The sequence below is a fragment of the Xenopus laevis genome, chromosome 8L (assembly GCF_017654675.1).
Source record: "Xenopus laevis strain J_2021 chromosome 8L, Xenopus_laevis_v10.1, whole genome shotgun sequence".
Lineage (NCBI taxonomy): Eukaryota > Metazoa > Chordata > Amphibia > Anura > Pipidae > Xenopus > Xenopus laevis.
Window position 1 is genome coordinate 106,587,369 of NC_054385.1, and position 9,839 is coordinate 106,597,207.

Consider the following 9,839-nt stretch of genomic DNA (forward strand, 5'->3'; position numbering starts at 1 on the left):
CTTGCTATTATGATTTAGACACCTTTAGACACTCCCCTGCTTTGCATTTTCTTCCATTCAACCACAGGGGAGTTCAGGAGTAGATGCAGTCAATTATTGTCAAGGTGCTGTACTCACACAGATGCATGAATGTGCCGAACGCAGGTGAAATGCAACATGCTGTGTCCCACCTGCGTTTGGCACTTACATGCGTCCTGCGGCTGAACGGAAGATAGCGCAATGCAGAGGAGCACACAAAACACCACCCGTGTATAAGAGCCCTAACATAAGAAATTAAATAGTCAAAATGATACATTTAAAGGGCAAGTCAACCCCAAAATAAAAAAACACATCATTCTAAACAACTTTCAAATATACATTTATTAAAAATGTTCAGTTTGTAAAAACAATTGCTATTGAAAGCAGCATTTGCGTAACACCTGCTTGTTAATTTTTAAATAATGTTGCAAAAGTCTTAGTTCCCCAGCAAAGATGGGTCTGTTAATCAGATGCCTTGTCTTACACCACAGTAAGGGCCCCCTTTAGATGCCTACTTTATCCCCGGAGTCTCCTCTCCACATGTACCTCAGCCCAGTGTCAATCAAGGTCGGAACATGAATCAAGGATGGAGTCATCCCAGCCGGGACCTCCACATCCTCCCATCCATCCCAACCATCATTAGTCATGGTGCAAGGGATTCCTCGATGGGTTCAATCATGCTTACCCTGAAACGACAGGGTAGCTGAAAAGCCACACGGCTCCACGCAGAAGCAGCTGATCACAGCCGTGATCCGGTGAGGCAGAAATAAGATACCACTGGTGGGTGGAGAAATATGGCAACCAAAGTCCTCAGCAGCCGCTGTAGGTATGATGCGCATCCAGTCAAGAACTCTTCTAGCACATCTGACTCAGCCTAGCACTCTCCACACAAAATGGCAGCGGTGACGTATTTCTGGGAGCCGCCCTCTCTCCTAAGCATGGCAAATGTCCTCATGCAAAAATGACGCCGGTAATTTCTTGCACACTATAAGTGAATGAGGCGTGGGCCAAAAAGGGTAGCCTGGAAAACCTCCATGCCCAAAGCCACAGCCTTCTACTCTTTCGTGCCAAAAAGAGCAAAAATGTTCAGAACTGCCTTTTTCCTACTTGGTCCAGCAGCCTGTCACAAACTCTTAGTCACAGTAGCTCAGCCTTCACAGAATCAGGCCGCACATCGGTTAAACTATACCAAAGTGTCACAGTGCCTCCTGGCCAATGACTTGGATATGTAAATTACAACTAGATAAATGGCCATCTGCCCAGCAACTAGGGAGATCAGGAAGTGTAGGGATTTAAACCCATAGGGGCACAATAACCCTATGGGTCCCTACACTAGAATTGCTAAGAAAATGCAATATTGCATGTCCCAAGGTGCAAGGTACAATATAAAGGGCACACTGAGGCAAGGGAGCCATGGAATTAACATTTGTCCAAATAAGATATTTCTTGCATCTACTTGAACCCAATGAATCAAATGCATATATTGTTTCTGGCACCATGAGCATCCGCCACAGAGGCCTGCAAATTGCCAGCTCAACTTGCACTCGATTTACCATTTGCTTATAAATTACAGCACACAGTGTTTTGTGGTACCTGGAAATTTGGGAACCTCATTCACAAAAAAGTTCTACAGGTCAAACATGTGCAGTAATACATTTTCTGTGCACAGTGAAACAGTAGAAGCAACCCAGGCCAAAGTATGGTTACAGAATGAAGTGGGGATGGTACTCTTTACATCAATGTCCAAACTATCAAGCTACCTTCATATACAGGTATAGGATCTGTTATCCAGACTGCCGGTGACTTGGGGGTTTCTAGATAACATGTATTGCATTAACATGTCTGGCAAGATTTAGAATATAGCCTAGTCTGATCAAAAGTTGCTTTGTAGCTCAGGATTATGAGTAGGGAATTCATTCTGCAGCTTTTAGTTGGATTCTGTGATGTTTTTAAGATGTCATAATGACACAACATAAATATGTTAAATACCAATCTAGTTGGTGTTTATCTACTGTTAGTTGCTGATACCAATATACTGTTTTAGTGATTTTTACTTTGTGTTAAAACACATACAAACCTAGAGAATCTCTGTTAACAAAGTTTTGCAATTTAACATCTCCATTGACAAGGGGAGACTGATTTATCAAAGTTCGAGGTAGTAAAAAAACAACTTTTTGGTTTTTTTTCCTCTCGCTAAATCGAATAGTCGAGTTTGCATTTTTGCACGCCAGTGAGAATATTTTTATGAATTTGAAACATAAATGAATATAATAACTTTGGGACAGACTTATCAAGGGTCGAATTTAGTGGGTTATTTACTAAACTCCGAATGCAAAAATCACGAAAAATGTGTGTTTTTTTTTTGTTTGTTTTTTTTATAAAATTTGACTTTTAGAAAATCACAAATTTTTCTGAATTTATTAAACCCCAAGGATGAAAAAGTCAGAATCAGAAAATCTGGCATCTCACATAGTTCATATAAGTCAATAAGAGAAGCCCCAATGATTTTTTGACGTATTCGTGAAATGTTTCGTGAAATACCCCGAAGTATTCCGAATTTTCGGGTGAAAATCAAAAAAATCAAGAAAATCGTGAAAATCTGATTTTTTTTCCCATAAAGCAAATTTTCAGGAAAATGTAATAATAAATAAGCATTAAAACCCCAAGCGGATTTGATTCGAGTTTGTAGCAGAAAATATTGGGATGAATTTGGACATGGATAAATAACCCCCTCAGAGTTCATGTGAGTTTTTATAAACTCCCATGAAATTGAAATTCGACCAAAATTCAACAAACTGCAATTTATAATAAAAATTTAATTTTTTAAACTCGGGTGAATGGGATTGACTGAAAAACTCTAATCGAATTCAAATTGAATTTGGTTCGAGTTTTTTCAGGAAGGCTGCAAACAACTCCAGATTGATCCCAGGATGTCCCTCATAGGCTAAAACAGCAATTTGGAAGGTTTAAGGTGTCAAATAGTCTCATCTGAATTCTTAGGGCCAGTACATGATACATTTTGAAAATCGAATTCACATTTTTTAAAAACTTGAATCGAATTTTAACTACTCCCTAGTCAAATTTCACAATAAAACTCAAAAACTTGAATTTCAATATTCGAAATTTAAATTCAAAATTTGAATTTTCACTTCGACCCTTGATATATCTGCCCCTTTGTGTTTTTATTCTTTAATGTTTACATGAGTATTTGTGTTTGCATTTTCCTTGCATTGAGAAAAAATATAACACCTAATTTTTTTTATAAATAAAAATCTCCATGAGTGATTTATTAAACCAAATTACCACCAAATACTGAGGTTTTCTGCTAAAACATAGGAAGCCTGACCACTTAGTAAATAAAACTGTATTACCAAGGGTTGGGCCATTGTCTTGGACAATCTGTAATAGTTGTAGTACAATGTCATAATGACCAAATATCAGCAATAGTTTTTGTCAATGTTGTTTCCATGGATAGTAATATAGTTACATAGTTACATAGTTACACAGATTAATTTTGTCTTGGATAGTCATAAGTCAGATTCTTTTTGTTGTCACAAGTCAATATGGTTTCCAAGGATACCATTGTGATGTCATAATGACCAAATGTAACCTTATGTATAAGGTTATTCCTGGTCATTTGGTGTTTAGCTCGGTTTCCAAGGATACCATTGTGATGTCATAATAAACAAACAACACAGATTCTTTTTGTTGTCACAAGTCAATATGGTTTCCAAGGAAACCATTGTTATGTCATTGTTATTGTTATGTTATGTGATTACCAAATGTAACCTTATGTTTCAAGGTTATTCCTAGTCATTTGTTGTTTAGCTGCTAATCAGATAACTTCTATACTGTTAGTTTGCTGACAACAAATTTCTTTTTTTTACTTATAATTCTTTTTGAATTATATAATTCTTTTTGAATTATATAATTCTTTTTGAATTATATAATTCTTTTTGTGTGTGTTAGAAAAGTATTAACATCTAGTAATTATCTGCTGAGAAAGTATAACATCTAGCATCTCACAGGTATGTTTTAGCTTTTTACCAAGCATCTTCTTTTAGAATTTATTAACGCTGATTTGTAAGAATTTGGCTATATGTTAGGTAAATAGCTCCCATGTGTAATGTTTAGGGATGGGCACATTTTTTCGCCTCGTTTCGCCAAAAAAATGACGCCCATAGACTTGTATGGCGGCGTGCGTCAAAAAAAAAAAAAGACGCGCGTCAAAACAATTTCGCCGAGCGACAAAGACATTTTGACGCCCATAGACTTTAATGGGCGTCTGCGACATTTCGCCGGCCGCAAATTTTTGGCGAAGCGAAACGGGTCAAATTTGTTTGCTAAAGTGGATTTTAGTGAAATTCAGTACTATTTCCTGATTGAAGGGTTAGTTCTTCTTTAAAGCTGACCATAGACGCAAAGATCTGATTTTCGGACCGTGTGTGGAGAGTCCCGACATTTTTTCTTTCGGCGGAGATCGGTCGTGTGGTCGATCGGACAGGTTAAAAGATTTCTGTCGGCTGCTGATAATTTCTCTGCGTGTATTGCCGATCGTACGATTTTCAGTGGGAGACTGTCACCAGCTTTTGTCGGACATAAACTATCGTACGATTGATGACAGGGGTAGTGATGGGCGAATTTGCGCCGTTTCGCATCGCCGGAAAATTCACGAAATGGCGCCGGCATCTCATTTTTGACGCCGGCGCCCGTTTTTGACACTGGCGCCTGTTTTTTTGACGACGGTGGCTGTTTTTGACGCCAGCGTCCAATTTTTTCGACGCCGGCGAAAACATTATTTTTGACGCGGGCGAATTTTTTCGGGCGAATTTTGGCGGGCGTTTCGTGAATTTATTCGCTGGTGGCGAATCGCGCAAATTCGCGCCTGGCAAATAAATTCACCCATCACTAGTCAGGTGCAGAACATCAGCTGATTTGTTCTTTTACTACTTTATTTGATCTGAAAGGTTAGTGGCAGGTCGGGAGATGGGGAAGTCAGATCATACGATGATTTGTGCGATCGGATCTTTGCGTCTATGGTCATCTTAAGTTAACTTGTATGTTGTAGAATGGCCAATACTATGCAACTGACTCTTTCCAGCTTTCCAGTGGGGGTCAATGACCCCATCTAAAAAAAACAAATACCCTGTAAGGCTACACATTTATTGTTATTGCTACTTTTTATTACTTATCTTTCTATTCAGTCCCTCTCCTATTCATATTCCTGTCTCTTATTCAAATAAATGCATGGTTGCTAGGGTAGTTTGTACCCTAGCAACCAGATTGCTAAAAGTGCAAACTGGAGAGCTGCTGAATTAAAAGCTAAATAACTAAAAAAAACACAACTAATAAAAAATATAATAGACAATGTAATGGGCATGCACATACTCCTTTGTAGTTTAGTTGGGAGTGCCCTCCATTAATCTATAATAAAAAATTTAAAACCAGTTATTTTCTCAAAATATCACTCTCTACATCAAACTAAAAGTTAACTCAAAGGCAAGCAACCCCTTTAATGATAACTATATTATCAATCATTTCCCAGTTTTCCCAATATTTGAGATTGATAAATAAGCTAGTGCTCTAGGTGAAATGCAATGATAGAAAAATATCCTGCACATTTTTTGTTTATAAATTGGCCTCTTGGTGTTTTGCTCTTGAACAGTTAGCATCTCTATTGTTAGTTTGCTATTTTTGCTGTGTTCTAGGAAAATGATCATATCTAATTTTCAAACCCTAGCTATTGTTTTATAGTTTTTTTTTATACCAATCAATTTTTTCTCTAAAGGGAATACCTGTGAGTAAATTCTATACTCTTTAGATATTTAACAGAAATAATTTTGAGTCAAAAAAAATTAGTTTTTGTTTTCCAGAATGCACCTGGGGTTTTCTGGATAATGTATCTTTCATTAATATTCATTTTCATGCCTTAAGTCTACTAGAAAATCATGTAAATTAAACGAACCCAATAGGCTGGTTTTGCTTCCAATGAGGATTGATTATATCTTAATTTGGATCAAATACAAGGTTCTGTTTTATTATGATAAAGAAGAAGGGAAATCATTTTTAAATATTTAAATCACTTGATTATGATGGAGTCTGTGGGAGACAGCCTTTCCATAATTCTGAACTTTCTGGATGATGGGTTTCCAGATAATGATTCCCATACCTATAGTGGAAATGCTTTGTAGTATACTGAGCATCTTTTTTTACCAATAAACTAAAAAGAGACAATTTCCAATATATTTTGTTTCCAAGTCATAGCTGAGATTTTTTTATCTTTCAGAAACTTCAACAATGTTTAGAAGAGTACGGAAAACCGTCTGCAACTTATTCAGATCTAAGAATAAGGTAAGGCCGATGAAACCTTACTTTATAGTATCGAGATACTGCTCTAAAATAAACTTCTGCCTCTAAACTAGCAGATCTCAAAGAGAAACCTAATCATACAGATTAGCTCACAAAAACATCATTTCAAGTTTAACCTTTTTAAATCTCTCTTAAAACTTAAATACCTTGCAAGCTTAATACTAAAGTTTCTTTATTTAACTCAACCCCATTCAATATTATCAGACAAGGAATAAATAGAGATAAATGGATTACATTAAAATACACAAAACCATAATTACAATATGGTGTAATATATACATAGATAATTTCAAGGGTGCTACTCATGTGGCTTATATAACAAAACAATTAAACATATTTATTTTTTATAGAAACAAGAATTGGAAGAACCAATAGAAAATGAAGAAGAAACCAACGAACCCGTTGACCAGCTTGTTAAAGCTGAAGATAAAGAATCAAATGTATCAAGCACATTTGAAAAGAAAACTGAGAAATCTTCAGGTTTGTTAGTTAATAAATTTCCCTCTCCTCCCATATTGCAATACTGTATGCAACCAAAATATGTTACTAACACAGAACTAGAAAACATATTACATTGTATCTTTATAGACAGTGACTTGTGATGTCATCAGCTATAAATGATTATGAGTAGTGATGTCATTTTTGTCACATGACTCACTAAAATGTGTGCATTATAATAAATAAAGTACCCCTTGTTGGAAAATATGAGGATATTAGAAGTTAGCTCAGAGTTCCATGACCTGTATAAAAACACTCGGCCTTCAGCCTCGTGCTTTTATATGGTCATGGAATGCCTCGGTGACATAATATCCTTATATTTTATAATAGGGGCTATTTTATTCACTATATATGCACATTTAAAGCTTGCATGTTGTGTATCACACTTGTAGTTTTACAGGACTATATATACAGAGATTACAAATCTGACGATGCACTTTTAGCTATTCAAATTACATTTCTAGATATTAGGTTTATGTCATAGGTCATTTGTTTTTGTAATATATTTAGGAATGTTTTTAAGAAGAATTACCTTTAAAGTACAGGTATAGGATCTGTTATCCGGAAACCCATTATCCAAAAAGCTCCAAATTACAGAAAGGCTGTCTCTCATAGACCCTATTTTATCTAAATTATCCCCATTTTAAAAAAATGATTTCCTTTTTCTCTGTAATAATAGACAGTAGCTTGTACTTGATCCAAACTAAGATATACTTGATCCAAACTAAGATATAATTAATCCTTATTGGAAGCAAAACCAGCCTATTGGGTTTATTTAATGTTTACATGATTTTCTAGTAGACTTAAGGTATGAAGATCCAAATTATGGAAATATCCATTATCTAGAAAAACCCTAGGTCCCATGCATTCTGGATAACAGGTATCATAGCTGTACATGTTTATATTATATTTTATTTTCCAATCAAAGTTGAGATAATAATATTTATTTATCCTATTTGTGTTGCAGAAGCAACAGTGAAATCTAAAAAACGAGGGAGATGGCGAGCCATCTGCAAATGTTTCATATTTGGAAACAAGGTAAGACTTGTGAAACTTTCTCTGTGTAACATTAGGTAAACATGGAATGAAATATTCTTTTGAGCAAGGTGATGGGTTCTTAATTCCTAGATAGATCATTTATGTCTTTATATATTTACTTTACATTTTAGAAACATGAAAATACATCAGAAGAAAAAGGAATAGTGGAGGTACCCACAATAAAAATGGAGGAGCCCATTGAAAATATTGCTAAAGGTAATAATGAAAAACCTGAAGGCATAGAGGTCATACAGGAACAGAAAAAGACCAAAGAGTTGAGCAAATTGAAAAGAAAAGCTAAAAATCCTAAAGGTATGTTCTCCCTACATCTCCCTCTCTGTTCTTACTTTTTATTGTATTGTGACATGCTGCCAGCTCAGTAAAATGCATCGTGGTTTCATATAAATGAAATATTGGTATTGCAATGTCTTTAACCAGTTTATTGATATGGATGACTTGGATGTTGTATATAAATATGGCAAAGTGAGCCAATAGTGTCGGCTATTAATATATGGAAGCATTTGATATTATTTTAAAGCTTTTTAAATGGTCAAAGTTGCAAAATATAGAAAGATTGCCCTTTGGACATTCCTCATGCAGATTACTGCCCTAGCCTAGAGGACACAAGTTACCTATGTCTAAAACTGTATGTCACCACCCAATTGACTAATTATTACAGCTACAGCATATATATCTGCCCTAGACAACAGATGGTGTTATAGTTATTTAAACTATATTATGTGAACACCCAATTAACAGGTTTAAAAAGTATCCACCATATCCTGGTTAATTTGATCTTACCATGTAATTATTAAAATAGAATATTTTTTTAAAAAAAACATTATTCATTGCAAGAAATTGTCAATGTTAAGTATCCTAGAATATGGAATGATGAAATACCATTAACTAGATAGATATGTGTATCTGTATCAGCATAAACCAGGTAAACTAAACATATTTTGTTTTTTGTGCTAATAAGAATTACACTGTTCTGTATATTTTATGGTTCAAATAAAATCAAAGATAATAACATTTTAATTTTATATTGCAGGATCTAAAGTAAAATCACGAAGACGGCATCGATTCCGTAGAAACATCCGCAAATTATTCAGATGTCTGAAAAAGGTAAGGCAGTGAAATCAAAACTAATAGAAATAAACTTGTGATACAATATAGGTCTGCAAATGCTTTCAATAAGGATATTTTACTACGTGTATTTTTTCCACATTCAGGAATCCAAGAGAACTCAGAAACTTCCTGAGAGTATTCCTAAGGATACTGATGAAGAATTGAATCAGATAAAGGTCATAGAGGAACAAATCATGGAAAAACCAGCATCAAGAATATTGGAAATAGAAGATGAGAATCCACCAGGTACAGTTTTTGAAAACTTACTGTCTTCAGTGTAGTGATGGCCGAGATTTGGCAAAATGCATTGGTCTATGGGTGTCAAAATGTATTTTGATGCGCTACAAATTGAGCAAAAACTTTTTGACTCGTGACAATTTTTTTCACCCCTTTATGGGCATCATTTTCATGGTGAAACTTGGTGAAAAATTTCGCTCATCACTACTTCACCCCTTTGCTATACTGGGGGGCACATTTACTACGCTCGAGTGAAGGATTAGAATGAAAAAAACTTCAAATTTCGAAGTTTTTTTGGGGGTACTTCGACCATCGAATAGGCTACTTCGACCTTCGAATACGACTTCGAATCAAACGATTCGAACTAAAAATCGTTCGACTATTCGTCCATTCGATAGTCTAAGTACTGTCTCTTTAAAAAAAACTTTGACTACCTACTTCGCCACTTTAAACCTACCGAGCATCAATGTTAGCTTTATTTTTTGCAGAATGTTCCATACCAGCCACGACTTCAGAAGACAGCAGTGCTTCATCCTATAGTACTGCAAATA